Consider the following 26,898-nt stretch of genomic DNA (forward strand, 5'->3'; position numbering starts at 1 on the left):
AAAAGGAAATAGTGAAAATCTCCTGGGTAAACTGGGACGGGAAATAGAAGAGAGGAAATGGGGGGATGGAAACTTGAGGATGTAAAATATCCAGGTTGGGACAGGGACAGAGAGTGGGAACAAAGAAAGAGATATCCTGATAGAGGGAGCCATTTCTTGGTTAAGGACAAACCGGTTTCTAGGGAAATTCCCAGTAATCCACAAATATGACTTCAGCTAAAACTCTTAGCAATCGTGGAGAGGATGCCTGAACTGGCTTTACTCTATAATCTGATTAGTGACTATGCTAATTGTTATCTTAGAACCTGTATCCAGTAACTGATGGAAGTATATGCAGTGATCCACAGCCAATATTTTGCTGAGTTCTGGAGATTAGTTGAAGAGAGGAAGCAGGGATCATATGAGCAGGGGGCAGGTTTCTAGTTCAAGACTGGGAAAGACACAGAGACAATTGACCAGAGCTAGTACCTGAATGTATAAATAAAAATTTCTGTCCCTTCTCGTCCCTCAGTCATTCAGTCCCAAACAAACACACAGAGGTTCATAATATTTGTAAACTATTTGGCCTACTAGCTCAAGCCTATTATTGACTATCACAATATAAATTAACCCATATTTCTTGTCTATGTTTAGTTACATGGCTTGGTACTTTTTCTCAGTGAAGCATTCTCATTTTGCTTCCTCTGCATCCGGCTGGTGACTGTGTCCCTCGGCCTCACTCTTCCAAGAATTCTCAGACTCTGGTTGCCCCACCTATGTTTCCTGCCTGTCTACTGTCAAATCAACATTTTACTAAGCTAGTATGAGTGACAAAACTTTACAGGGTACAAGAGCATTATCCCACAGCATTTCCCTTTTGTTCTTTTCAAAACAAAACTCTAAATCTAATCTTATTTGTTTAGCTTTTTTCCTGACCCCTGTCAATAACAACTGTATCTAATACACTAAACAAAGACAAACATCTGTAATCCATGTGGATTACACATGGATTGTAACTGACAAGTGGAAATAGTTTTCTGGGCTACTTCCTGCTGATTGGGCATGCTGATAATCTTAGGGGACCAAAAGAAAATTTAGGATTATGGTCAAGTCCCAACTGTAGTATTCTGTGAACCTAAATAATCTCAGCCAGCAGTCTTGAGGCTATTCTGGATGAAAAGCTCAGAGGAAATTCTAACAGAGATGCTCTGAAATGTTGGCTCATCTGGGTCTTCTATTTCCATTGGAGAGATTTTTCATGAAGTTTTCCTTGATCAAACCTTATTTTTTTTTAACCCAGAATGAATACACCTCCTCTCATTTTCTATGGAAAAAAAAAATCAAAAGCTCTTCTCCAAAGTAATGTATTTTGACTTAAAATTTTAAGTCAAGGCATTTTCAAAGTATATAGGTTGGATTTATCCTGCAGCATTTATAATCAAATATTTCTTTAGCAGCTATTGATCAGCAGTCAAACAATTCAAAAAGAGCACAATATCATATAAAATACATAGATTCTCTGTGTATTTTCCATCTTTATGTGTCTTTATTATTTGCACTTTATTTATTTGTTTATTTATTTATTTATTGTTTCCTGAGAAAGGGTTTCTCTATGTAACTTTGTCTGTCCTGGATCTCAGTTTGTAGACTAGACTGGCCTTGAACTCATAGAGACCTGCCTAACTCTGCCTCCCAAGTGAAGGTATTAAAGGCATGCATCACCACACCTGGGCTTCAAACTCACAGAAATTCACCTGTATCTGCCTCTGCCTCTCAAGTGCTGGGCTTAAAGGCATGTGCCACCATACCCAACTATAATTTCTTTTTAAAGGACTTTCTCTATCCTTTTTCTTTTCTCTCCCATGCATACTTATATTTTTAAAAACACTGTAACCATTTGCAGGTTTTTGTTTCTATCTCACTCTGTCTTTATTGTTTATCTTCATATTTTTCTGATCACAAGAATCTTTAAATTGCTAAGAAATAGGCTAGGATTAAAACTTCAGCTTGGCGGCTGGATCTGCCTCATGCTTTGGCTTCCTGAGAGTCTAGCTTCATGGTAGAGGTACTGGCAGGAGCCATACCTTTTACTACAACTTTGTGGTGTTTCGAGGTCCATGCTACAATCAAGAAACATGCAGCCAGAATGCTCATTAACATCATTTAAATGTTTGTTGTCAGGGCCTCTTAAAAAAAACTGCATTGTTTTTATTCTAATGCAGAGTCAGGAAGCTACTCTTAAAGGAATCATGCTCTGTTGCCTGTAGCAAACAGAGCCCAACTGAGGCAATATTGCTTCCCAGAAGCCTTGCTGATTCTGTTCTATAGTCTGTTTAGAATTCTTGTTCTTTTTTGAAACTTTCTCAGATTTAAGTGAAAATTCTTGCCAAATGTTTGGGTGTATTTGTAGACAGAAGTTTTTGTCCTGCCCAGTCCTGCAGCCATTCAGTCCCAAAGAAACGCATAGATGCTTGCATTAATTACAGTTTAGTCTATTAGCTGAGGCTTATTATTAACTAGCTCTTACAACTTAAAATAACAAATAATTTTTGTCTATGTTTAGACATGTGGTTTGGTAACTTTCCTCAGTGAGACATTCTCATATTGATTCCTGTGCATCTGGGTGGTGACTGTAAAATGAGCCTTTCTTTTTCCCAGAATTCTCCTAGTCTGGTCACCCCACCTATACTTCCTCTCTGGCTACTAGCCAATCAGAGTTTTATTAAACCAATATGAGTAACAAAACTTTAGAGGCTACAAGAGCATTATCCTACAGCACTCTACCTTCTTCTTCCCAGAATTCTTAGCCTAGTTGTCTCTTCTATACTTCCTACCTGGCTACTGGCCAATCGGTGTTTTATTAAACAAGTACAAGTGACAAAAATTTACAGGGTGCAAGAGCATTATCCCACAGCTTTCATGGGACCCAGCTAGGCCCTCTGAATGTAGATGGCAGTTATCCTGGGTGCATGAACTGCCTTGTTGGAACCCATTCCCAGTTGTGGGATACTTTTGCTGAGCCTAGCTATAAGGAGGATGGGCTTGGTCCTGCCTCAACTTAGTATACCAGACTTTGTGGACTTTAAAAGGTTGGCCTTACATATTCTGAGAAAAGGATGGGGAATGAGATTTGAGGAGATAGGGGTGCAGCAGGAGAAAAGGAGGAAGAACTGGGGTTAGTACACAAAATTAAACAGTATTAAATTAAATAAAAATATAAAGAAACAAATATACAATACAAAATTGAAATGGCCTGTGAAAGACATCATATATGAACTTTAGGAAATGTTAGATAGAAATTAATGGTTATTGTATATATACATATATATGTATATATGCATATATGTATTTATATATACATATATATTAAATACTTTGTAACTAGACAGTAATGCTGCTCTTAGACAATGCAGACTAACAAATGAAAAGCCCTGTGCTAGAAAAGAAAGAAAGAAAGAAAATAAAATGAACTCCTAGAAAGCAAATATGTTTGTGAAAACTGACAGACCAATGAAATTTCAGTGACTGTGAAGACTATTTTATGTCCAGAGACTAACTACAATTTATCTTTGCCTATCTTTATCCCACTAAATAGTCATTCTTTTCTCAACCCTGTGTTTGACCTAACATTCCAAATGTAATTAAAAACCATTTAGAAATGCATTTACTTTAAAACCTCAATTTCCCACTACCAAAGCGCTAACAATCATCAGATAGCATCTGTAGCTGATAACTAAGATTCCTCTACTCTGCTCTAGCTACCACTTCATGTTTCCATTGATGTATCAAAAGTGCTTTGAGTTATAGTTTTCTCTGATCTGTTGCTATATAAACTTTATAAAGATGACTTGGCAGAAGGACTTGGAGAAACCAAAACCTATATATCTGGACTATAATCATTCACAATTGGCTAAATAACAAACTGTCTTATTGTCCCATTTAAGCAATAAATTTGTTGTCTTGTCAACAAATTATATATATATATATATATATATATAATGTATAATATAATCTTCCATAAATTGTCTTATTTATAGAATATGGATTTCAAAGATGTCATCAGTACAAAGCGTGTGAGAAATTTGAAGATATTATGCTTGTGCTGTTTTTACTGAAATGGTGCATATGCTTCCAGATCCTCTAACTATCTCTTATGAAGGATTACCACCAACTGTGTTAATTTAAGTCCTTGGGAAAAAACAAAGAGAAACATACATTGTGATTGACAGCTAATGTCTTTGTGGAAAGTTTGATTGACTCTAAGGACCCATTTGACTCTCCTTCACATGAGTACAATCTTTTCCTATGTATCTTGTCTGACATACTCTCTTCATTTAACTTTCAATCTCTAATGAATATCATACCCCAGCCTACATGCATACTTAAAGAACTAGCATAAGATTCATAAGACTCATTCCAGTGTAGGCACTTAAGACTTAAATTTAAAATCAAAATAGAAAGAGCCTGTCTTTAAACTCTTTTGGTTGTTTTTGAAACTTTATTTATGGGCATACATCCTACCTTTACTCAAAAAAAATATTAGGTAAGGCAATATTTCTATCTTACAAAACTGGCATCTTATCTTTAATACAAGATAGGAATATGAGGTAAAACTAAAACCATTGATTTTTTGTGCATAAATGCTATTCATCTTGAACTGAAGGCAATACAGCAATGCAATATGCAGAATGAACTAATACGCTGAAAAGAAAAGGGCTCTTCACAACAGTCATTCTCTTTCTCATCTCTGTGCTTAGATGAACAATTTAAAGTCTGTAGTTTTAAGTACCTTTTCTAATTTTGTTTATTAATTTTTGTATCCATTAATGATATATCCAACACAAAATACAATAAGAAAACAATTTATTTTTATATGGAGTTTCTAGTTTGCATTATAAACCTAACAAACTTTGAAATAAGGATTGATGCAAGAATTTGAGTCAAAGTGGAATCATTGAAACTACTCAAGACAGAATTTCATTCATAAAATACATAAGCATATAAGTTTGATAAAATATTACAAGAAAGTATGGATGATTTTCAAGTTATCAAAATGTCTTACAACAGAGATGTGGAAAAGTTAAATACCAAATTCATACAAAACTTCTATAAATGGAAAAATTTAGTATAGCAAAGCTTCCTCTTGATAAAATGCAATGTCATTTTCTTTTAACACCTGGAAGTCATTTAAAAAGTTCATGGAAGATGGCTGAATTTACCTTCTCATATCATTTTAAGTCATTTAAGTAGAAACAGGTGTCTTGGCCTTGACAAATGCAAATGACCTTTTACAAACAGCTGCCTACTGAAGCCCTCTGTGATCCTCGAACATGGGTTTGGTACCAAAAATTATTTAAAATTTATATTCAGTATGCTTTGGATCATCTAAGTCTATAAATTCTCATCATGTATGTACAAGAAAATAAAATCAAATGCTAGCAACTGCACCAATTATACTGTCATTGGTCATTTACACTAAATTAGCATAGTCTCATAAACAAAGTCAAACATTTCCACAATGTCTTGGGAAACAATTTCTTTTTAAGGCATTGTTTCCCTGAGTACTGTTGGCTTTCCTGGAACTCAGGAAAGGAACTCTGTAGACCAGGCTGGCCATAAACTCTGAGATCAGACTGCCTCTGCCTCGCCTCTGACTCTCAAGTACTGATGCCTACTTGGAAGCGAATGCCTCTGAAGTTTTCAGTAAATCACATGATTAAAATTTCACATGTGCAAAGTATTTAAATTAGTTAACTTAGGCACAATCACTGAAATACTTCATGTAGTGTTTAACTCAAAGGCAAAATACATCAGGAAATTAAAAATAGATGGATGCATATAGATAAAAATATAGTTGTGTACCTAGACACATGTGTACTTACGTATTACTTACATATTTATTGCTGTGATAAAGTACCATGACCAAGGCACCTTGTAGAAAGAAGGACTTATTTGAGCATATCATTGCAGAGGATAAATGTCTATCATGTTACAGCAAGGAATTATGGCAGCAGTAGCCATCTTGATTGGAGCAGTAAGCTGAGAGTTTCTGTCTTCAACACATACACGAAGTGGAGAAAGTGAACTGTAAATGGCAATAAGCTATTAACTCTCAAAGCACACCTCTATTGAAGTACTTCTTCCTACAAGGCCACACCTGTAAGCTTCCCAAACTGTGCCATTTTAGACATAATATTCTCTTCCCCAAATTTCGGAGGGCTATTTCTTACTCAAGCCAGCACATTTTACTCCCTGGTCCCCATAGACTCAGCCATATCGTAAAGCAAAATGTGTTTATCCAACTTTAAAAGTACCCACAGTTCTTTACCCTACCAACATGGCTTAAAAATCAAAGTCTCATATTTGAAATGGTAAACTCCACATTTATAGATCTAAGGTACTGTTTTTTAAAATCATCATAATTTTAATTTCAGTTATTCCATTTCATCTGCTATTTATTTTATGTCATTCTCCATCATTATGAGTACATATTTTACCCCTGTCTGCTTCTGCTATATGACTGGTTCTATCACTAGAGTGTTACCAACTACTGAATTCTCTGTTGTTAGTATATTGTCTTATTATTGTACATCATCTATAGGTAGAGTCATATACTATGAATTCTATTTCTTTTGGCTTTTGAAATTTCTTATAGCAATATGCCTGTTACAATTTGAAAATTAATGTGCCCATATTAGTGATAATTTTTTCATAACAGAGTTCCTCTGTGTCATGGTGTGTCACAGATATCAGCTGTTACTTGACCCTAGTCAATACCACCTGGGAGGGTAAACTTCATCTGAGAAAAGACCTAGAGCAAATTGGCTGGAGGTTACTGCTGCAAGGCATTTTCTTTATTATTAATTGCTGTGGATAGGCTTAGTTCACTGTGGTCAGAGTCGTTCCCAGGCAGGCTGGGCCCACGCTGTGTAAGAAAGGTAGCTGACAGAAAAGGATAGCAGCATTCCTTTATAGTTTCTGCTTCAAGCTTTTACCCTCACTTCCTTCAGTAATGAACTACAAACTATAAAATAAAGTAAGCCTCCTTGTGTTGCTGTTTCTGTTTTTCATAGTAACAAAAGAAAAAATTTAGAATTATGTGGTATGCCCATCTTCCTATGGATGGATACACTGCTTTAATGTTTCAAAATTGATATGATTTTCATAGTATTTCTTCTTTTGGACATGTATTTTGTAAATTTCTAGAAGTAAAGTCACTGGATTATGCATTGTGCCTGCAATGAATTTCATGAAAATAATGTTCAAAAATTTTCTAGTGTTTTAAAGTTGGTTTGTAATTTTTGATGTCTATCATACGCCTATCCTTCTTAATAATTGCCAATTATTCTAGTATTGCCTAGTATTCTCTCTCACAAACACACTCGCACTGTCTCTGTCTACGTCAGTCAGTCTGTTTCCATCTATGCCTCTCTCTCTCTCTCTCTCTCTCTCTCTCTCTCTCTCTGTGTGTGTGTGTGTGTGTGTGTGTGTGTGTGTTATGGGTGCATTAAGATACTCGGTTTCCAAATAAGTGCACACTTGGGAAACTAGACATTTAGTACCAACATAAGGTCTGAGAGATGGAAGGATAGCTTGCAATTATACCCAAATCAAAGACTCATGGCACACACCAAAATTTTTGCGTAGGTCAACAACTTTTCTCTAGGATTCTTGTATGTTTGTTTCTATCAATTAGGCATTTAACTTTATTCTTCATATCATCTAATTGTGACAGCGTTTATTGAGAAGAATTTTCATTCCCCACTGATTTTGTTCATTCTCCTAGTTAAAATTAAAATTAATTGGCCATGTTTATGATGTTACTATCTAAGATTAAAATTGGCAGTATATTCGTAAGCCCATCTCTGGGTTTTCTAGTCTATTACTTTGAGCTATTTCATCTATCCCTCTGTCGATAACTGCAATATGTTAATTACTGTAGCCCTCTCCTATAAAAGAAGTGTATTGTGACTTCACAAAAAATTCCCAAAATGGTTTTGTTTCATGTGCTAGCTAACTTAGTGCCTCAATATCCAGTTCTCTGATTTCTCCTACAATGATATTCTCACTTACCACTGTGCTCTGTTTCTCCACAGTATTATTAGGGAAAGCACAAAGCTATAGTAAATATAGGATTTGTATCATTTCTCTATATAATTTCAGGCCTAAACTCTACATCATAATAACTGTTTCTTTATACATTCTTCCTCTAGAATATTGTTTACTCTGGGAACCTTGTCTATAAGTAGTGGGTTCATCACAACAGGGATGAAATCACCTGCAATGATTCATTCTGTTCTAACAAGACAATGTATAGTCTACATAATATAATTATATTGATAAGATCAATATATATTTATATTTGATGATGATGATTATGCTTAGAAAACATAAGACTTTGCTTCTCATCAAAGTAATCATACAAATTCTTGGCATTTAGCATTCTTTAGTGAAAGAATTGGTGATGGTTATGTATGTGCATATGGCATTAGATCTGTCTTGGAGACTGAGCCTAGGCAGTTGTGTTCACAACTTAATCCATGGGTTTGGCAGAAACACACATGAATGATCTAAGGCCCCATTCTGCACAGAGATCAGAATCAAAGGAAGAGTCACATACTACATTTTAAATAGCACATTTTTCTGAAGATCATACCTCTAGAAGAGTAGGTTTTAGAAATATACACCTTGTAAAAGGCTTACTTGAGGCCTCAATGTTTATCATTAACTCAGCATGCACTGATGTTTGAATACATTTAAAGAATATTATAGTAATTAAAACTTAATAAGTGGTCTTGTCAGACATTGACACAGGTTATCTGTACAGTAGGTTCTTCGAGTATCCGGTTCTAACTTTGGGCATTGTAAACAGAAAGCTATTACTGTTCTTAACAGACATGAATGCAAAACTGTTAATAAAGAACATGAGTTTGATGCTGTCATCAATTAAAAAAGAAGGAAATACTTTCACCTTCTGTAAAATGGATACCATAGCATGATGTCTCAGTGATGTTTGTTGGAATATTAAAAGGCCATGTAAGGGACAAACCTAACATTGATGCACATTGAGAGAACATTCAGCACTAATTTTTTAATTCACATTTCTAATATAATTTGAAAAAAATCTATTTCAACTTTACCCTTTGATACACCATAAATTCCCTTTATTTATGAGTGTCCTGATTTCTTTTTCAGTTGCTGTGATGAAATATTTTGGCTAAAGCATCTGAGGAAGAATGTATATGTTTCCAGTCACAGTTAAAAATGTAGTGTGCTGTGACAGTAAACTCATGACTTAAGGAGCTGCTTCTGCTTACAGATGATTTTGGATTTTATCAAATTACAATGGAGACTACTTCTCAGAGAGAATAGTTATCATGGATGAAAATATGGAAGGAAATTTACAAGAATGTTTGATATGCACAATACATTTATATTCATAAACATGCATGCTTAAAATAAAGAAGGAGCTAATTTTGTTTCCCATCTTCTATGCTGAAACTATTATAGTATTTTTAATCTATTTGGTTTATTACAAGTTCATATAAAATAATTATTTTTCTTCTGTTTTTGAGATTATAATTTTATCATTTCTCTTTTCCCACTCCTGCCTCCAAGTCCTCCCATATAGCTCATGCTTTCTTTCAGATTCATTGTCACTTTTCTCATAAATTGTAATTATGAGAATGTATGAATATGCAAATATAGCTATATTGAAACTATTAAACTTTATACATAGGCTTAGTGCTGTTGTAAGAGCTGCGGTGGGTTGCATTCCCACCCAGCTATGTATGGCTAGCTTTACCCGAAATAAATACATGGAAACTGTATTCTTTTAAACACTGCCTGGCCCATTTGTTCCAGCCTCTTATTGGATAGCTCTTACATATTGATCTAACCCATTTCTATTAATCTGTGTAGTGCCACAAGGTGTGGCTTACCAGGAAAGATCTTAACCTGCATCTGTGAGTGGGAGAATCATGGCGACTGCCTGCCTCGGCTTCTTTCTCCCAGCATTCTCTTCTGTCTACTCCACCCACATAAGGGCTGGCCTATCAAAGGCCAAGCAGTTTCTTTATTAATTAACCAATGAAAGCAACAGATAGATGACACTCCCACATCATTTCCCCTTTTTCTGTTTAAACAAAAAAGAAGGCTTTACCTTTAACATAGTAAAATTAGATATAACAAAACAGTTATCAAGTAAGGATTACAGTTACAATATTTATATCTACTTTATCTTTTATCACAACTAAGGAAAACTATAACTATCTATCCATTCTTCAACTTCATCAAAGACTCCAGAAGGATATAATACTACCTAAGTAAGCAAGAAATAAGAAAACTCTAGAAGTGACAGAAATATCTCGCTGCCTGGACAGTCACGCAAAGTTCCTCTGTACTGTTGGGGCATTCATCTTTGGCCTACAGGCCCATGGTATCCAGAGACATTTCCATGAAGCAGGAAATTTCAAAGTCAGTTACTTTCTGCTATGTCCTGTAGAATGTCTCGCAGACCCTTTCATGAAGCAGGAACCCCGAAAGACCATCTCATCTTTAGGCAAGTTCAGCAGTGCTCTTTCTGTGGGTTCTTTGTGTCCAGTTTATGCAACAGTCCAGGCAAGAGCAGTTTCTTGCTCAAATGGCTATCAAACTCCATACAGAGCCTCTTCGATGCCCATCTTCCTCTTGAAGTAGATTGGTGCTGCCAGGAGGAGATGTGTCTCATTGTAATGAAAAATCGTAAGTTATTAAAACATCTTAAATGCCATGTTCTGCAGTCTTTGAAAGATATGAAGAATGTCTATCTAATTGAAATATATCTCTATATATCTAGAAAATCTAACTAACATGACTACAAACTTTACTATTATTGCTGGGCGGTGGTGGCGCACACATTTAATCCCAGCATTCAGGAGGCAGAGGCAGAGGCAGGCGGATCTCTGTGAGTTCAAGACCAGCCTTGTCTACAAGAGCTAGTTACAGGACAGGCTCCAAAACCCCAGAGAAACCTTGTTTTGAAAAAAAAACAAAAAAAAACTTGACTATTATTGATGATAATCCACTAAAAACCTATATTCCTAATTATACATTACATTTTTAAATGAACTATACAATCACAATACCTTAATCAAGATCAGAAATACATATACATATAACAAAATTGACCTTAAAATCCACACCAATGCAAATTATTCATATCTATATCATATCCCCTTTAAATGTAAAAGAACATTTATAAACCATATTTGGGAACATGGGCACAGTTTTTTCTCTCCAAACTGCTTCCTGCTGAATGGGGGCGCTGTTATTTAGGTCTTTCATGGTATAACCTGTGTGCTAGTTTCATCTCAGTTGGCAGTTGAGCAAATCAATTTTTTGAGGGTGTTTACAGCAACCTTTCAGGAGAGCGTGGTCTATCATACCATATTGAGACAGATGCAATCCACAGGGTCTCATCCTCTGTGAAAACAAAAGAAGACCCTCTCCAAATCATCATATCCTTAGACCCAAATTTTGAAGTCATAGCCTTATGATATCCATTCTGGTTTAGCTTGGCAGCCCATATAATGAAATGTCCCTCTGTACTTAGCTTCTTCATAGTCAAAAATTTTAAAGAAAACACAATGTACATAATCCAGACTCTCTGTGAATTTTCCATTTTTACGTGGCTTATTTTTCTTTATTTCTTTATTCTATAACTATCTGTACTCTGTCTCTTTAAAGACTTTACCCTTTTTTTAAACCATTAACTTTATTCTCTATATTCTTTTTCTTCTTTCTCTCAAGCCTACATACATTCATCCAACACCGTGATCCATTTATAGGTCTTCTATGTCTGAAATCTGTTCTATTGTGAATCTGTAATTTTTTTTTTACTATCCAAGAGCATTTCTTAAAATGTTAAGAACTTCTTAAAAACTTAAGTTGCACCATGTACAGGTAATATGGTACCGCCTGTGTCCTGCCCAGTCTAAACCTTAACTGTGCTGTTATTACCGTAATTACGGTAGTTCTTGCCTGAGACCAGCACAGTTCAGCATTGCAGAGCTGAGTTGCTCCTGCCTCAAAGTCATTTGGTGCCCCTGAGCCACACACAGTTCCAGGCACAAAGCTGTCCACATTCCCATCAAGCAAGCCATAGCACTTTACTCTAAATACTCCATTCAAAAGCTCTGTCTCCCCCAGGAGCCAGGCAGAGATCGCAATGGTGACACAGCCCAGAAAGCCGGCATTTTAAAACAGCGAGTTTTTCCTGCTGCTGAGTCAGGACAAATTTATTGGCAGCACGCAACCCACAAACAGCAAAAAGCTGTCTTAAATTCTCTCTCTCTCCTTTTTAAGCCCTCTCAGGTTTTATGTGGAGTTCATTACCAGTCTGGGTACCACTCTGTTGTAAGAGCTGTGGTGGGCTGCCTGCCTTGGCTTCTTTCTCCCAGCATTCTTTTCTGTCTACTCCACCCACCTTGGGACTGGCTTATCAAAGGCCAAGCAGTTTCTTTATTAATTAACCCATAAAAGCAACAGATAGATGACACTCCCACATCATAGTGCCATTTAAATTTATAGATATGCTTTGTCTTATAATTACAATGCATTTTTCTAAATATATTCTGTCTATCCCTTATTTTGTTAACAATTTTTTCAATATGAAAATACTCCATTATTAATCTTATAAGTAAAAGAAAAATAAATAAAAGAAAATGAACTATCGAGGACATTTTACATTCTCAGCACATGTGACTCCTTCCAATGTTTTATATAATTTTTGATGAATGTTTACACTGTTCTAGACACAGGGACAGAAAATATATTGTAAAATCCCAAGGCTACCTCAGCCTTAGTATCATCTTTCTTGAGCCTCCTACACCTTGAGAGTCACATGGAGAAAGAAGACAAGTGTAGGCTGAAGTACAGGAGAAGAAAAATGGGGCAAAGTAGGTCCAAGAAAAAAATAGCTCATGTGGCTGTGGAGGTTGAAGAAGCAGAAATAGGGTTGTAGGAAGCTGATATGCTGGTACAAGTTGTTAGACTCTGATCCTCTTGGCAATAAGTCTCAGTGGATCTGGAACTTCACGATATGATAACCCCCCACTGGCCTTCTGACCCATACCTGTGCATTCTGGAGTAGTTCTATTCTCTCTTGAGTGTTAAAGTATACTACTGTACCATAAATAATCTTTCTCACTTTCTCAGCTAAACAATAACAAAAAGTTCAAATTTCCAAAGACTTTATGCATTTGAAGGAAATTTTCCCCTGCTAAATAATTGTTGATGTTAATGATTCTCTAAAGTAGCTGAGAGGGAAATCAGAGAAACATCACCTTTCACAATAGCCACAAATAATTTAAAATATCTTGGGGTAACACTAACCAAAGAAGTAAAAGACCTATTTGACAAGAACTTTAAGTCTTTGAAGAAAGAAATTGAAGAAGATACCAGAAAATGGAAAGCTCTCCCATGGTCTTGGATAGGAAGGATCAACATAGTAAAAATGGCAATCCTACCAACAGCAATGTATAGATTCAATGCAATCCCCATCAAAATCCTACCACAATTCTTCACAGATCTTGAAAAAACAATAATTAACTTCATATGGAAAAACAAAAAAATCCAGGATAACCAAAACAATCCTGTTTAATAAAGGAACATCCAGAGGCATTATAATCCCAGTCATCACATTCTATTTCAGAGCTACTGTAATGAAAACATCTTGGTATTGGCATAAAAACAGAGATACTGACCAATGGAAACAAATTGAAGACCCTGATATCAATCCACACACCTGTGAACACCTGATTTTTAACAAAGAAGCTAAAATTATGCAATGGAAAAAAGAAAGCATCTTCAACAAATGGTGCTGGCATAACTGAATGTCAACATGTAGAAGAATGAAAATATTTATCGCCATACACAAAACTCAAGTTCAAGTGGATTAAAGTCCTCAATATAAATTCAACCACACTGAACCTGATACAAGAGAAAGTGTGAAGTAGCCTTCAATTCATGGGCACAGGAGACCACTTCCTAAATACAAACCCAGTATCACAGAGACTGAGAGCAACAATAAATAAATGGGACCTCCTGAAACTGAAAAGCTTCTGTAAAGCAAAGGACACAGTCAATAAGACAAAATGGCAGCCTATTGAATGGGAAAAGATCTTCACCATACATCTATGCAGCAAAGGAAGTGGCCAAGTAAAGAGCCTGGGTTCTGAATGGGAGAAAAGCTCTGCCCTTGAAAACATGACAAAGAATTAATACTTACAAATCACAGAGAACTCAAAAACGTTAAGGTCAAATCACTGCATCAATCAGTATACAGATTAACAAATGAAATTATCAGCTCTCAAAAGATAACAATGGTCAATAATCAAATAATGGTCAGCATCCTTAGCAATGAAATCAATGTTGACTTTTTCTCATACAAACTGCCATTTTAGTAACTAAAAGCAATTAACAATAAACACTAGTAGTATGTTTGTGCTAATGTGTGTGTTTGTGTGTGTATGTGTGTGTGTGTGTGTGTGTGTGTAGGGGGATTGTGCTTACAATTGTAATATCAAGTAGTGCAGCCACTCAAGATATCAATATAGAGTTTCTTCACAAAGTTAAAAACTAAATAAGGTATATCCAAAAAAAATTTCAGCTATCAAAGCACAGAAATTTACATGTTCATGCTTATCAGACAGAAAGCAAATTGGAACTTTTATGCTCAGGAAGCAGATATAACTAAAAGCATCATATTATACAAACTGGGACTAAAAAGATAGATTGCATATTGTGCCTCATCTATGGGTCATATATATTGCAAATATGTGGCTTAAATTATTTGTTCATATGGCATGAGCATAATCTATCTGTCAAAAGAATGGAACCATATAAGTAAACTGTTTGTTCATATCCTGGTCACCATACCTGAATAATAACACAAAACTGTATTAACTACAATAGTGTTTGGCCAATAGCTTGGACATATTCATAACTAACTCTTACATCTTAAATTAATTCATAATTTTTGTCTGTGTCATCCATGTGGCTTGATACCTTTTGTCAGTGAAGCATTCTCATCTTGCTTCCTCTGTGTCTGGGTGACGACTATAGCCTGAGCCTTTCCTCTTTCCAGAATTCTTCTATTCTTGTTACTCTGCTTATACTTTCTGTTTGGCTACTCGCCAATCTGTGTTTTATTAAACCAACACAACTGAAAAAAACCTTTACATGGTATAAGGCCATTGTTCCACAGCACTTTCCTTTTTTTTTTTTCTTTTCAGAATAAGAACTCTTAATCTAATCTAATTTGTTTAGCTTTTTTCTTGATTATTTTCCATAACAATTTATAACCTACATGCTAAACAAACACAGTACAGACATCCATAATCCATATTTTGGGAATGTGGGATAGTTTTTTTGACTACTTCTTGCTGATTGGGTTTCCTGTTAATCTTATAGGGAACTAAAGAAAATTTAGGATTATGGTTCAAATCCTGATTTGAACATTCTGTAAGGCTTGATCATTTCAGCCAACAGTCTTGAAGCTATTCTGGATGTAGAACTCAGAGGAAACTCCAACAGAGATCCACTGTAATGTTGCATCATCTGGGCCATCTTCTCCTATTAGAGATTTTTTAGAGGGTCTTCCTTAATCAAACCTTATTTTTTCTTAACACAGAATGAATCCACAACCTTTCATATCCTGTGGAAACAAAAGCAAACCTCTTTTCCAAAGTAGCATAACTTTTGACATAAATTTTGAAGTCAGGGCATTTTCAAAATATATATGTTGGATTAATCCAGCAGCATTTATAATCAAATGCCTTTTCACAACTGTTGCTGCTTCCTCAACCATCAAACAATTCAAAGACAACACAATTGCATAAAATATCCAGACTCTCTGTGTATTTTCCATCTTTACAAGGCTTTATTATAAACTCTATTTTATTTTTATTTTTAATTTTTTTTGAGACAGGGTTTCTCTAAATCTCTTTGGCTGTTCTGGAACTCACTCTGTTGACCAGGCTGTCTTTGACCTCACAGAGATCTGTTGCAGGGAACTGCTTTTTCATCCCTGCCACCCAAACCAAAATATCCACACATATACTGTATTAATTAAATCACTGCTTGGTCTACTAGCTCTTACTTCTTATTGGATTACTCTTACATCTTAATTTAAACCATTTCTATTAATCCGTATATCACCATGAGGTCGTGGCCTATCAACAAAGTTCCAGCACATCTATCTCTGGTGGCAGTGGTTCCATGGTGTCCCCTGAATCCACCTTCTTCCTTCCAGTATTCCATTTAGTTTTCTCTGCTTAGCTCTGTTTCTCTATAGCTCTGCTATAGGCCCAAAGCAGTTACTTTATTCATTAACCAATCAAATGAACACATAGACAGAAGGTCCTCCCACACCAGAGATCTGCCTGCCTCAGCCTTCCAAGTGCTGGAAATAAATGTGTGTGGACCACACTGACCTACTTTCCAACCCATTCCTTAGCTTTCTGAGAGTTTATTTTCATGACAAAAGTACTGGCAGGAGCCATGTTTATTGCCACAACTCTATGGAGTTTCAAAGTCCCTGTCCCCATCAAAGAGCATCCTGTCAGCTATTCTAAACACCATCTTAAGTTTGGTAGCGGGGCCTGTTAAAAGAGCTGCAAGGTTTTTGCAGCTAAAGCTGAGTCTGGAAGCTTCTCTTAAATGAGACCTGCTTGCCTCTAGCAAAGAAAGCCCACCTAAGAAAATGCTGCTGCCAAGAAGCCATTCCTAACTCTGTTCTTTTGTGTCTAAAATTACTCCCAAAGCTCTCTCAGGTTTTATGTGGATGTAGTTGCCTACATTGTCACCATTTGTAAGAGAATACCATTTTTTGTTTCCCAATCATCCAGACCCCAAAAATAACAGAGAAAGTATATTAATTACAACATTATTTGGCAAGTAGTTTAGGAATATTTTTTAAACAAACTTTTCTTTCTTAAATCAACCCATAATTCTTGTCTGTGTTAGCCATGTGGCTTGATACCTTTTCTCAGTGAGGCATTCTCATCTTGCTTCCTCTGCATCTGGGTGATGACTGAGTACTGATCCTTTCCTCTTCACAGAAATCTCCTATTCTGGTAACCCTGCTTATAAAATTAAATGTAAGAAAGGAGAGAGCAAAAGGAGAGACAGGCGAGAAATATGATCAAAGAACTCTACAGGTTTTAGTGAAGTATCACTATGAAGTCCATCACTTGGCAGAATAAATAACCAACAAAATTATATTTTATTATTTTACTTTTGTTTCTATTCATGGCTTCACTGTTTTGCAGAAGCTGCATAGAAACTCATGTATGACCTAGGCTGATCTCAAACTTATAATTCTGTGTCATTCTGGCAAGTGTTGGGATCACAAGCTAGTGAACATTCATTTTCAACTGAAAGTTAAATAAAGAAATAATGGGAAGGCACATTTTAAAGCAAATAAAGCTTTCAGAATATACTCATTTTAATATACTGTAATATAATATAAGTCCTTGTTTATCAAACTATAATAAACAATTAATTGACAGTATCATAAGTGTTAAATTTGTGTATCCATGTATATTCAGGTAGCTAAAATTCAAAATAAAAATGTCCTTTAAGCATAAAAAAGCAGCTAACATTTTAAAAACCCTAACTTTTAAATAGTGTCTTAGTTAGTTTTGCTATTGCTGTGATGAAACACCAAGGCCAAAACAAGTTGGGAAGCTAAGAGTTTATTAGACTTAAACTTCATCATTTAAGAGAGCCTGGATAGGATTTTAAACAGGTCAGGAACCTGGAGGCAGAAACTGATACAGAAGCCATTGAGGGGTGCTGCTTACTGTCTTTTTCCACATGGCTTGCTCAGCATGGTTTCCTATAGTCCAAAGGAACACCAGTTTAGGAATGGAAACAACAATGACAGGAGAGGCCCTCCCACACCAACCTAATATTAATTAAGGAAAGACTTTACAGGCTTGCTTACATCCTGAACTTATGGAGGCATTTTCTTAATTAAGGTTCTCTGCTGATAGATAACATTCGCTTGCAACAATTTGACAAACTATGCAGCACAAATAGTCTTTGGATACTATAATATAGAAAAAATACATAATAACACCTATACCCAATATGTAAGAATGTAAAATGATTTGTGATAATTATACTAATACCAATGATACAGTGTTTTATAGTAGCTTATACAGCTTCTAGAATTAAAAGAAGTTTCAGTAACTGGGTAAATATGCATTTGTACCTACATGAACATAAGCCATGAAACATAATGAATATCATTAAGCTTAAGCATATATAGCATCAAATACATTGAAACTAGGCTGAAGCACTTTTCAGAGTTCCCCATTTTGTCCTGGGTCACTAAGAGGTCTTGCTTCTCTGTGACAGAAGCTCCAGTGCATGCTGCTTGTCTCCTTTCTGGGTTACATGAACAGTCTGCTGATGTTCAGAAAATTATGTCCTTAAGTTCTTAGTTCTTTCATCCTGTAGACCAATCACTAATCTGGTTGACTTGAATCACCTGTGGATTAAGTATCTTTCCAGAATAATACATATAAAATCAGTTACCTAACTGGAGGAATATAAGAACAGAGATGTATTGTTTTCTTTTAAAATTATTTATTTTACATCCTGACCACAGTTACACATTCCTCATTTCTTCTCGGTTCTTCCCCCAACCTCCCCTCTACCTTCTGTCCAATTCATGCCTCCTTCATTTATATTCATAAAAAAAGCCCTCCCACGGATATCAACAAAGTATGGTACATCGAGTTGCAGTAAGACTGAGCACCTCCCCGTGTATTAAGGTTGGCCAAGGCAACTCAGTATGAGGAATTGGGTCCCACAAGCCAACCAAAGAATTATAGACAGCTCTTGTTCCCACTGTGAGGAGTCCACAAAAAGCCTAAGCAACACAAATGCCACATAAATGCAGAGGGCCTAGGTGATTCCCCTGCAACCTCTTTGGTTTTCAGTGAAGTCTCTTGAGACCCTATGAGACAAGATTTGTTGATTCTGTGGCTTTTATTGTGATGTCCGTGACACTTATGACTCCTGCAATCCTTTCTCCTTCCAGCAGAATTTCTTTACCTCAACCTAATGTTTCGCTATAGTTCCCTGCATTTGTTTTCTTCTATTACTGCATGAAGCTTCTCTATGACAAGTGGGCTAGCACTAATATATGAGTATAGCAGAATATTGTTAGCCATAATTGTATAGACATTTTTTTTCTCCAGTCATGTTTGATTCTTTCCCAGATCTCTGAGCCATCTGCCTCTGGGCTCTGGCTTTCCAGTCAATGTCAGTGTTAAGCCCACTCTGATGGCATGGATCACATAATGGACCAGTCATTAATTGGTCATGACCATAATCTCTGTGCCACCCTTATCCCAGAATATTCTGTAGGCAGGACAGATTGTAGGTTATAGGCTATGTGGCTAGGTAGGTTTCCTACATCCTATACTGGAAGCCTTGTCTGGTCATAGGAAATGGCCAGTTCAGGCTATATAGATACAATTGCTAGGAGTCATAGCTGGGGTCATTTTTGTAGATTGCTGGGACTTTATTTTGTACTCAGTTTCTACCTGACCCTGAAATGCACCCCCTTTCTTGTCATGTCCTTTCATTACTCTTCTTCACCACCCCTAATCCCTCATGTTCCTATACCTACCCATCCTCAGTCCATCCACAAAATAGCTTCTATTTCTCCTTCCCAGGGAGACCTGTGTATGCCATCTTGGACCCTCCTTGTTTCCTGGCCTCTCTGGGTCTGTGGATTATAGCACGGTCATCCTTTACATATAACATATATTTATGAGTGAGTTAACATTATGTTTATCTTTCTTGGTCTGGGTTACCTAACTCAGGATTATTTTTTTCTATTTCCATTCATGTAAATTTCATGATGTCATCATTTCTAAAAGCCGAGTGTAAATGTACCACATTTTCTTCATACATTCTTCCATTGAGAGATATCTAGGTTGTATTCCAGGTTCTGCTTATTATGATTAAAGCTGGTAAAAGCATAGTTGAGCAAATGTCCTTGTGGTATGAATGGACATCACTTGAATATATACCCAAGAGTTATATAGCTGGGTCTTGAGGGTGATTTATTCCCAATTTTCTGAGAAACCATTATATTGATTTCCAAAGTTGGTCTACAAGTTTGCACTTCAGTCATCAATAAAGGAGTGTTCACCTTCCTCTACATTCTCTCCAGCATGACCTGTCACTTGTGTTTTTGATGCTAGTCAGTCTGACAAGTATAGAACAGAATCTCAGAGGTATTTTGGTTTGAATGTCCCTGATGGCTAGCACATGATTTTAACAGAGGCATATTAGTGTTGCTGCTGTTTGTTTGTATCATCTGGAGAGTTGTGGTCTGTGAGGGAATTGAGTAGGCTCACACTGTTAACTTCTGAGCTTTGATGGGTAACTGTGGTTCTATCCAGGAAGCCTCTCTCCTTTGCAACCACATTCCAAACATGGAAGTTTTCAGCATGTTACCAGCCACCCATGGTCTTTTTAAACATCCAGTTTCTGCATCTATTCAACATAGAGGCATTCAATTGCTTGCAAATCAGACCTTTATTGCAATGTGAATCCATTATTTGAGAGCAGATGTCTTAGCACTTACCTTTGGAAGCTTAAGTAAAAACAGAACATGAGTTGTACAGTTGCTCCTTAGTCTATTTAACAAACTAATACATAGTAAAAAAAAAAAACAACAAATGGAGGTTATATATTTAAATTTACTGATAATTATTACAAATTATTTTTGCAGATAATTGGAATGCTTTGAATAAGATAATATATAAAGTATTTTAAGATCCAGTGAGGAATCCCAAAGTTTCCTGAATTAAACCAGTAATATCTTAGACAAAAAAGTCCTTTGATGACCAATTTAGCTTTATTGGTCTTATTCTACATAATTTGGATATCACTGTGAGGAAGTGCCATATGGTGTCAATAAATAAGTCTTCAATGTGTTTCACTTATCCACTAAAATGTACATTAAAAAGGTCAATTATCCCTAATTAAGTCAGTATTTTCTTTCATAATGGAGAGTGTGTTTTACTGTTCAAACTCCCTGGGTGGTTACAGAGTGTTTCTCAGTGATTTATTAAGAGTATACCAGAGACATGAGTCAGGAGAAAAGTTAAAATCTCACAAAAATGTCCTAACAACTAACATAGGTTAACTTCTTTTGCACCTTATTATTACTCTCCTATTTTACATATTTTCTAACAAAATCTTGTTTTAAAATACCTAAATCTCACTTCAGGTGGGTGAAAGGAATGTAAGAATCATTTGCAAACATATCTGTTCCTTGGAGACTGGAATATAGCTCTTGGAACAAATCCAAACTCATAAAGGGTGAAGCATAGATGCAGAAAAAGGAGCATAGGTGCTAAATCACAAGGATGTTATGGAACTGAATCACAGGAAATAATAATTTGTAAAAAACAGGCTAAGCACAGAAATGTGATATACTCCCTGTCTAGTGTTCTTTTAATTGTTGTTTTTGTTTGTTTGTTTTATTTTGTTTTTGATGGGGAGAATAATCCCTTTAAAGTATAAGATAGTAAATGATACAATCAACCCTCATAATGAAATATCAAGAAACAAATTTGAGCACATTAATTTGGACACAGATTACCATAGTCTTAACTTTTGAGACCCTCAGAATCAATGTGTGCAAAATAACCCCAAGTAGAATGTGATTGGGAAACAGGACATCAGAGATATGATTAAGCTCTGTAGGTAGAATCCTCAAGATTGACTAATGAATTTACAAAGATGTCAGAGTGACATCATAGCCTTACAACATGCTAGGAGCTGAGACTGGAGGAGATAGTTGTGTTTACTAGCTCCAGACACTGGATCTGTTTTAATCTTCACCTTGGACTTCCCAGCCTTCTGGGAAACGTTAATGTCCATGAGCAAACAATAAGCTGTGAAATGTATATGCCCATATACATATATACACAGGTACATACATAGTATCTATATGTATACATAAATTCATGCTGTGTGTATACATATACACATATGTATTGTGAGTATACACAATGCATATATTGTGTTTATTCATACATATACTGATGTAGGTGGGCCTTCTGTCTATGTGTTACTTTCATTTGTTAATAAAGAAACTGCCTTGGCCTTTGATAGGACAGAACTTAGCTAGGCGGAGTAGACAGAACAGAATGCAGGGAGGAAGAAGGCAGTGGGCAGACACTATAGCTCTTCTCTCCAAGATGGACTCAGGTTAAGATCCTTCCCAGTAAGCCACCACCTCGTGGTGCTACACACATTAATAGAAATAGGTTAATCAAGATGTGAGAGTTAGCCAGTAAGAGACTGGAGATATGGGCCAAGCAGTGTTTAAAAGAATACAGTTTCCATATAATTATTTCAGGAAAAGTGGGCCAGAATGCAGCCTGCTGCCCTCCTCACTATAATATACATTGTGTGTACATATATATATCACATGTGTATATACCTACATAAGTAGTGTGTGTGTGTAGTTACATATGTAGTTAAAGTTTCATTGTTAAAATCTGTGGACACAAAGGAAGACTTTATTGAAAAAATATGAACCAAATTATATTGAGCTAATTACTTCCAACTCATCAACAGAAGGGGACTGGAGATAGCACAGCAGTTGAGTGTCCTTGTTATTTTTCAGGAAAGCAGTACTCTTATTTTAATAGAAGTACAGTTCCTATCAGCTAAGTCCTTGGTATGCCACAGTCATCTCTAAGTCCAGCTCCAAAAATCTGAAACTTTCTTTTTGTCTCTTGTGGCCTCGGCAGTCACATGGATGTGCCCACATTGAGACATACAAAACTACACATAATTAAAACTAAATAAAATCCTACTTTTAAAAGACAATAGAAGATGAAAAAAATGTTTCATATATTCTATTTAGAATATACCAGAAAGGCAAAAAAATATAAAATAGAAGAGCTAGAAAAGAAAATTATGAAAACTCTGAAAGAATCAGTGAAGAACTACACACACACACACACACACACACACACACACACAAAGGACAAGTAATAAAAACTCAGTGCCAGAAATTGGAGATTACCCTGCTGATGTGAAAAGCAAAACAGCCAGTCACTGGCTCTTACCTCGACCTCAATCTGAAATGATGATCTTACCTCCAGGAATCTTAGGAGACTGTGTTGAGCGCTGCTTTCTCCAGTTCTATAATCCTCTCTAGGGCTGGGTGGGATTAAAAATGTGCACCCTGAAGGTTTGCACCACTGGCGGTAAAGATGTGCACCACCTAGGCAACTAACGTGGCTACTGGGACTAAAGTGCATGTCACTATGGATAGTAGGATTAAAGGTGTGTGTTACCATAACCTGGTCAGTAAGGCTGACCAGTCAGACTGTTTTACCCTCAGATCTTTAGGCAGTCTTTATTTATTAAAATACAATAGAAATGCTACTACCCACACACACATAAATAAAAAAAATTAAGTAACAATATAAAGTGTGGCACTGACTCAAAGGTATATTCTTGCATAAAAGAATGCTAGAAGGTACATATTTATATAAATAAACAGCAATCCACAAAAATAAAATTTATAAACAAACATATTTGTCTCGTTGTTAGCAAACTAGCCAAAAATACCATATGTCTTGTATTTTTAGATACATTATTTTATTAATTTCAGACTATATCTTATAATAACATAACTAAACATTTTAATATGTTTTTTATTAAATGTAATAACTGTAACTCTCATCCATATCATATTCCAATGGTTCAATATTTGGTGGAATTTTTATTCAAAAGAATTGAAAGCTAAGGAGTAAGCATTTTTATTTCATTAATCCTAGTTGTGTAAAATTTGGAAAAAAAGTGAAACGAATGCAAAAGGGATCAAACAAAGATCAAAGGTAATTTTCTTAATTTTTAAACTTACTATCTTATTTTGTGTGTATGAATATTATGTCTGTATGCACACATATACACCAAATGTAGTCAGGTGCCCATGAAGGTCAGAAGAGAGCAACTGACTTCCTGGAACTTGAGTTATAGATAGTTGTGAGCTGCCATTTGATGCTGGATATCAATCTTGAGTCCTCTGCAAGAACAGTACCTGTTCATTATAGCTGAGCCTGCTCTCCTGCCCCCCCCCCAAAAAAAGGCACTTTAAAAGTTCTCACTTTATATTAATCTGTCATCATTAACTTGTTTCATATATTTGAAAGATAAAATTATCCATATATTTATAATAAGAATAATTCTTGACAACAATACATGACTTGGTAATCAAGTCTCACATCCAAATTGCAAATTCTGAGTATTAGTTTTTCTGAAATATAAAAGGGTTCCCTGAAATAGATCCTGTTCTAAATATAAAGCTAGAAACATAGAATATGAGGCTATATTAACCAGGAATAACACAGAATTAACAAGATCCCACAGATAACAGGATAACACACAAAAATGAAAGACTTGGGTGGAAGGGAAGTATGACTGAGCATCAATAAAACAAAAGACAAACTATAATGGAAAAATTTAATGGGAATATGGGGATGACAATAAAAGTGGGGTAAAGGAAAGGGTAAATCAAACTAAGGAAGTATAATAAAACTACATAAGAACCCACTATTTCACAAAAGCTAGTCAATACATTGTAATTGTTTTACTGAGTTGGTGGGGGCATTGCATGGATGGATAGCACTCTTCCTGGAAGTCATAGGTTTTTTTAATCAAACCCCAGTTCCAGGTATGAAATGCCTCCTTTTTAGTTCTTGACCAGAGAGTGTCTAAAGACTTCCAAAACAGTGCAGGTTAGTATTACTGTTCTTGGTTCCCCAATAGAATCAAAAGTAAGACTCTATTACTGATGATAACATACATTTACCACAGTGCCAAAAGGTGCTGTACAAGTTTTTGGAGGAGAAGGAGCATCAACAATTTAAGCAAGGTGTGAAGACTGTGTACTATAATACTGACCTTCCAAGAAAAATATGCCCACTCACACAATACTGGAATTTTTATTTGGATTTTAAGATATATTTTTATTGAGATTATAATATAATAACATTACTTATCCCTTTCTTTACTTCACTGAAGATCCTACCAAATGCTCTCTTGCTCTTTTTGAAATTCATGACCTCTTTTTTCACAAATATTCAATATATATATTTGTAATATTTACATTATATCATATTTGGTCCTGAATGACCAGGAAAGGAACAAGCAGCCTCTGCTTACAAATGGTGCCCTAACATTTGGCAATATGCATCCACATAAAGGCTAAAAAAACTTAAAATGAGGGCTTCTACACACAAAAATAAGAGTCAAGTGCATCTTCTTGGTAGCTGCATTATTTTTATAAAGGAGTTGCTTGTTGGCCCCAAGCAGAGGGGCAGTCCCTTTAAAAAACTGATTCCTGACTAATACTGGGATGGACAGTTCTGGCTTTTGTGGGAGGTCTGGCTATGGAACACTTAAATGGAGTTTGTGAGCAGATAGTTACAACTTGCTTAATGGCAACATAGAACCACTGCTTTCTGGAGCTGAGGCAGTAAGTATGCTGGCAGAACTGGTAATGAACATACCTTGGCCTTATTAGATGGGGTGAAGTAAACAGGCAGAGTTGGTTCTAGCCATGCCTGCTTAGCATTTTAAAAAACAAAGGCACTCCCAGTAAGAAAATGATTACAGATATGCAATAGAGATTCAGAAGAAAAAGACCTCTGAATAGATCACAGTGTTAGATAAATGTTCATAGGCTTATGAGAAAGAAGAAATAGTACAGAAAGTAATAGATTAAAGAAGTAAAGATAATTAAATATTAAAAAGTAATAGAGTAAAAAATAATGCACATAAAGATGAAAAATACAAAGAGAATCTAGATTATATATACTATTGTGTTTTCTTAAATTCTTTGATTGCAGAGAGCCATTAATTCTGAGGGTTGCTAAGCTAAACCAACATACATTTTTTAAAGGTATCTTGATTTCAAAAGTTTGAGTCTAAGGATATGTTACTATAAAAATGTGATTCCACTTTTGTTTCCACAGAAGAGGAGGACCTGTGTATTTTTCAGGCCAGTGTAGTTTGATAAACAAAATATCAAGGTACATGTAAGTTTAGTTATGAGAATTACAGATGAAAGATCTGCAATAGAATGATTGGATTATAAATGTGTATCCTTATTTTCCAATACAAGTTATAATAAAATACATTAGCTTAAAAGTAATAATAATTCATCTTTATTTTTCATCACAAATTATTTTTCCATTAATTTTGTGTTCAAATAATGAAATTCTTTTATTTATTTATTTATTATTATTTATTTATTTATTAAAGATTTCTGTCTCCTCCCCGTCACTGCCTCCCATTTCCCTCCCCCTCCCCCAAAAAACTCCCCCTCTGTCATCAGCATGAAGAGCAGTCAGGGTTCCTTGCCCTGTGGGGAGTCCAAGGACCTCCCACCTCCTTTCAGGTCTAGTAAGGTGAGCATCCAAACAGCTTGGCTCCCACACAGCTAATGCATGCAGCAGGATCAAAACTCAGTGCCATTGTTCTTGAGTTCTCAGTAGTCCTCATTATCTGCTATGTTCAGTGAGTCCTGTTTTATCCCATGGTTTTTCACACCCAGTCCAGCTGGGCTTGGTGAGTTCCCCATAGAACATCCCCATTGTCTCAGTGTGTGGGTGCACCCCTCGCGGTCCTGAGTTCCTTGCTGGTGCTCTCTCTCCTTCTGCTCCTGATTTGGACCTTGGGGTTTCAGTCCAGTGCTCCAATGTGGGACTCTGTCTCTGTCTCTTTTCGTCGCCTGATGAAGGCTAATATCCAGGAGGGTGACCATATGTTTTTCTTTTGGTTCACCTTCTTGTTTAGCTTCTCTAGGATCACGAATTATAG

The sequence above is a fragment of the Microtus pennsylvanicus genome, chromosome 19, assembly GCF_037038515.1.
Source record: "Microtus pennsylvanicus isolate mMicPen1 chromosome 19, mMicPen1.hap1, whole genome shotgun sequence".
NCBI lineage: Eukaryota > Metazoa > Chordata > Mammalia > Rodentia > Cricetidae > Microtus > Microtus pennsylvanicus.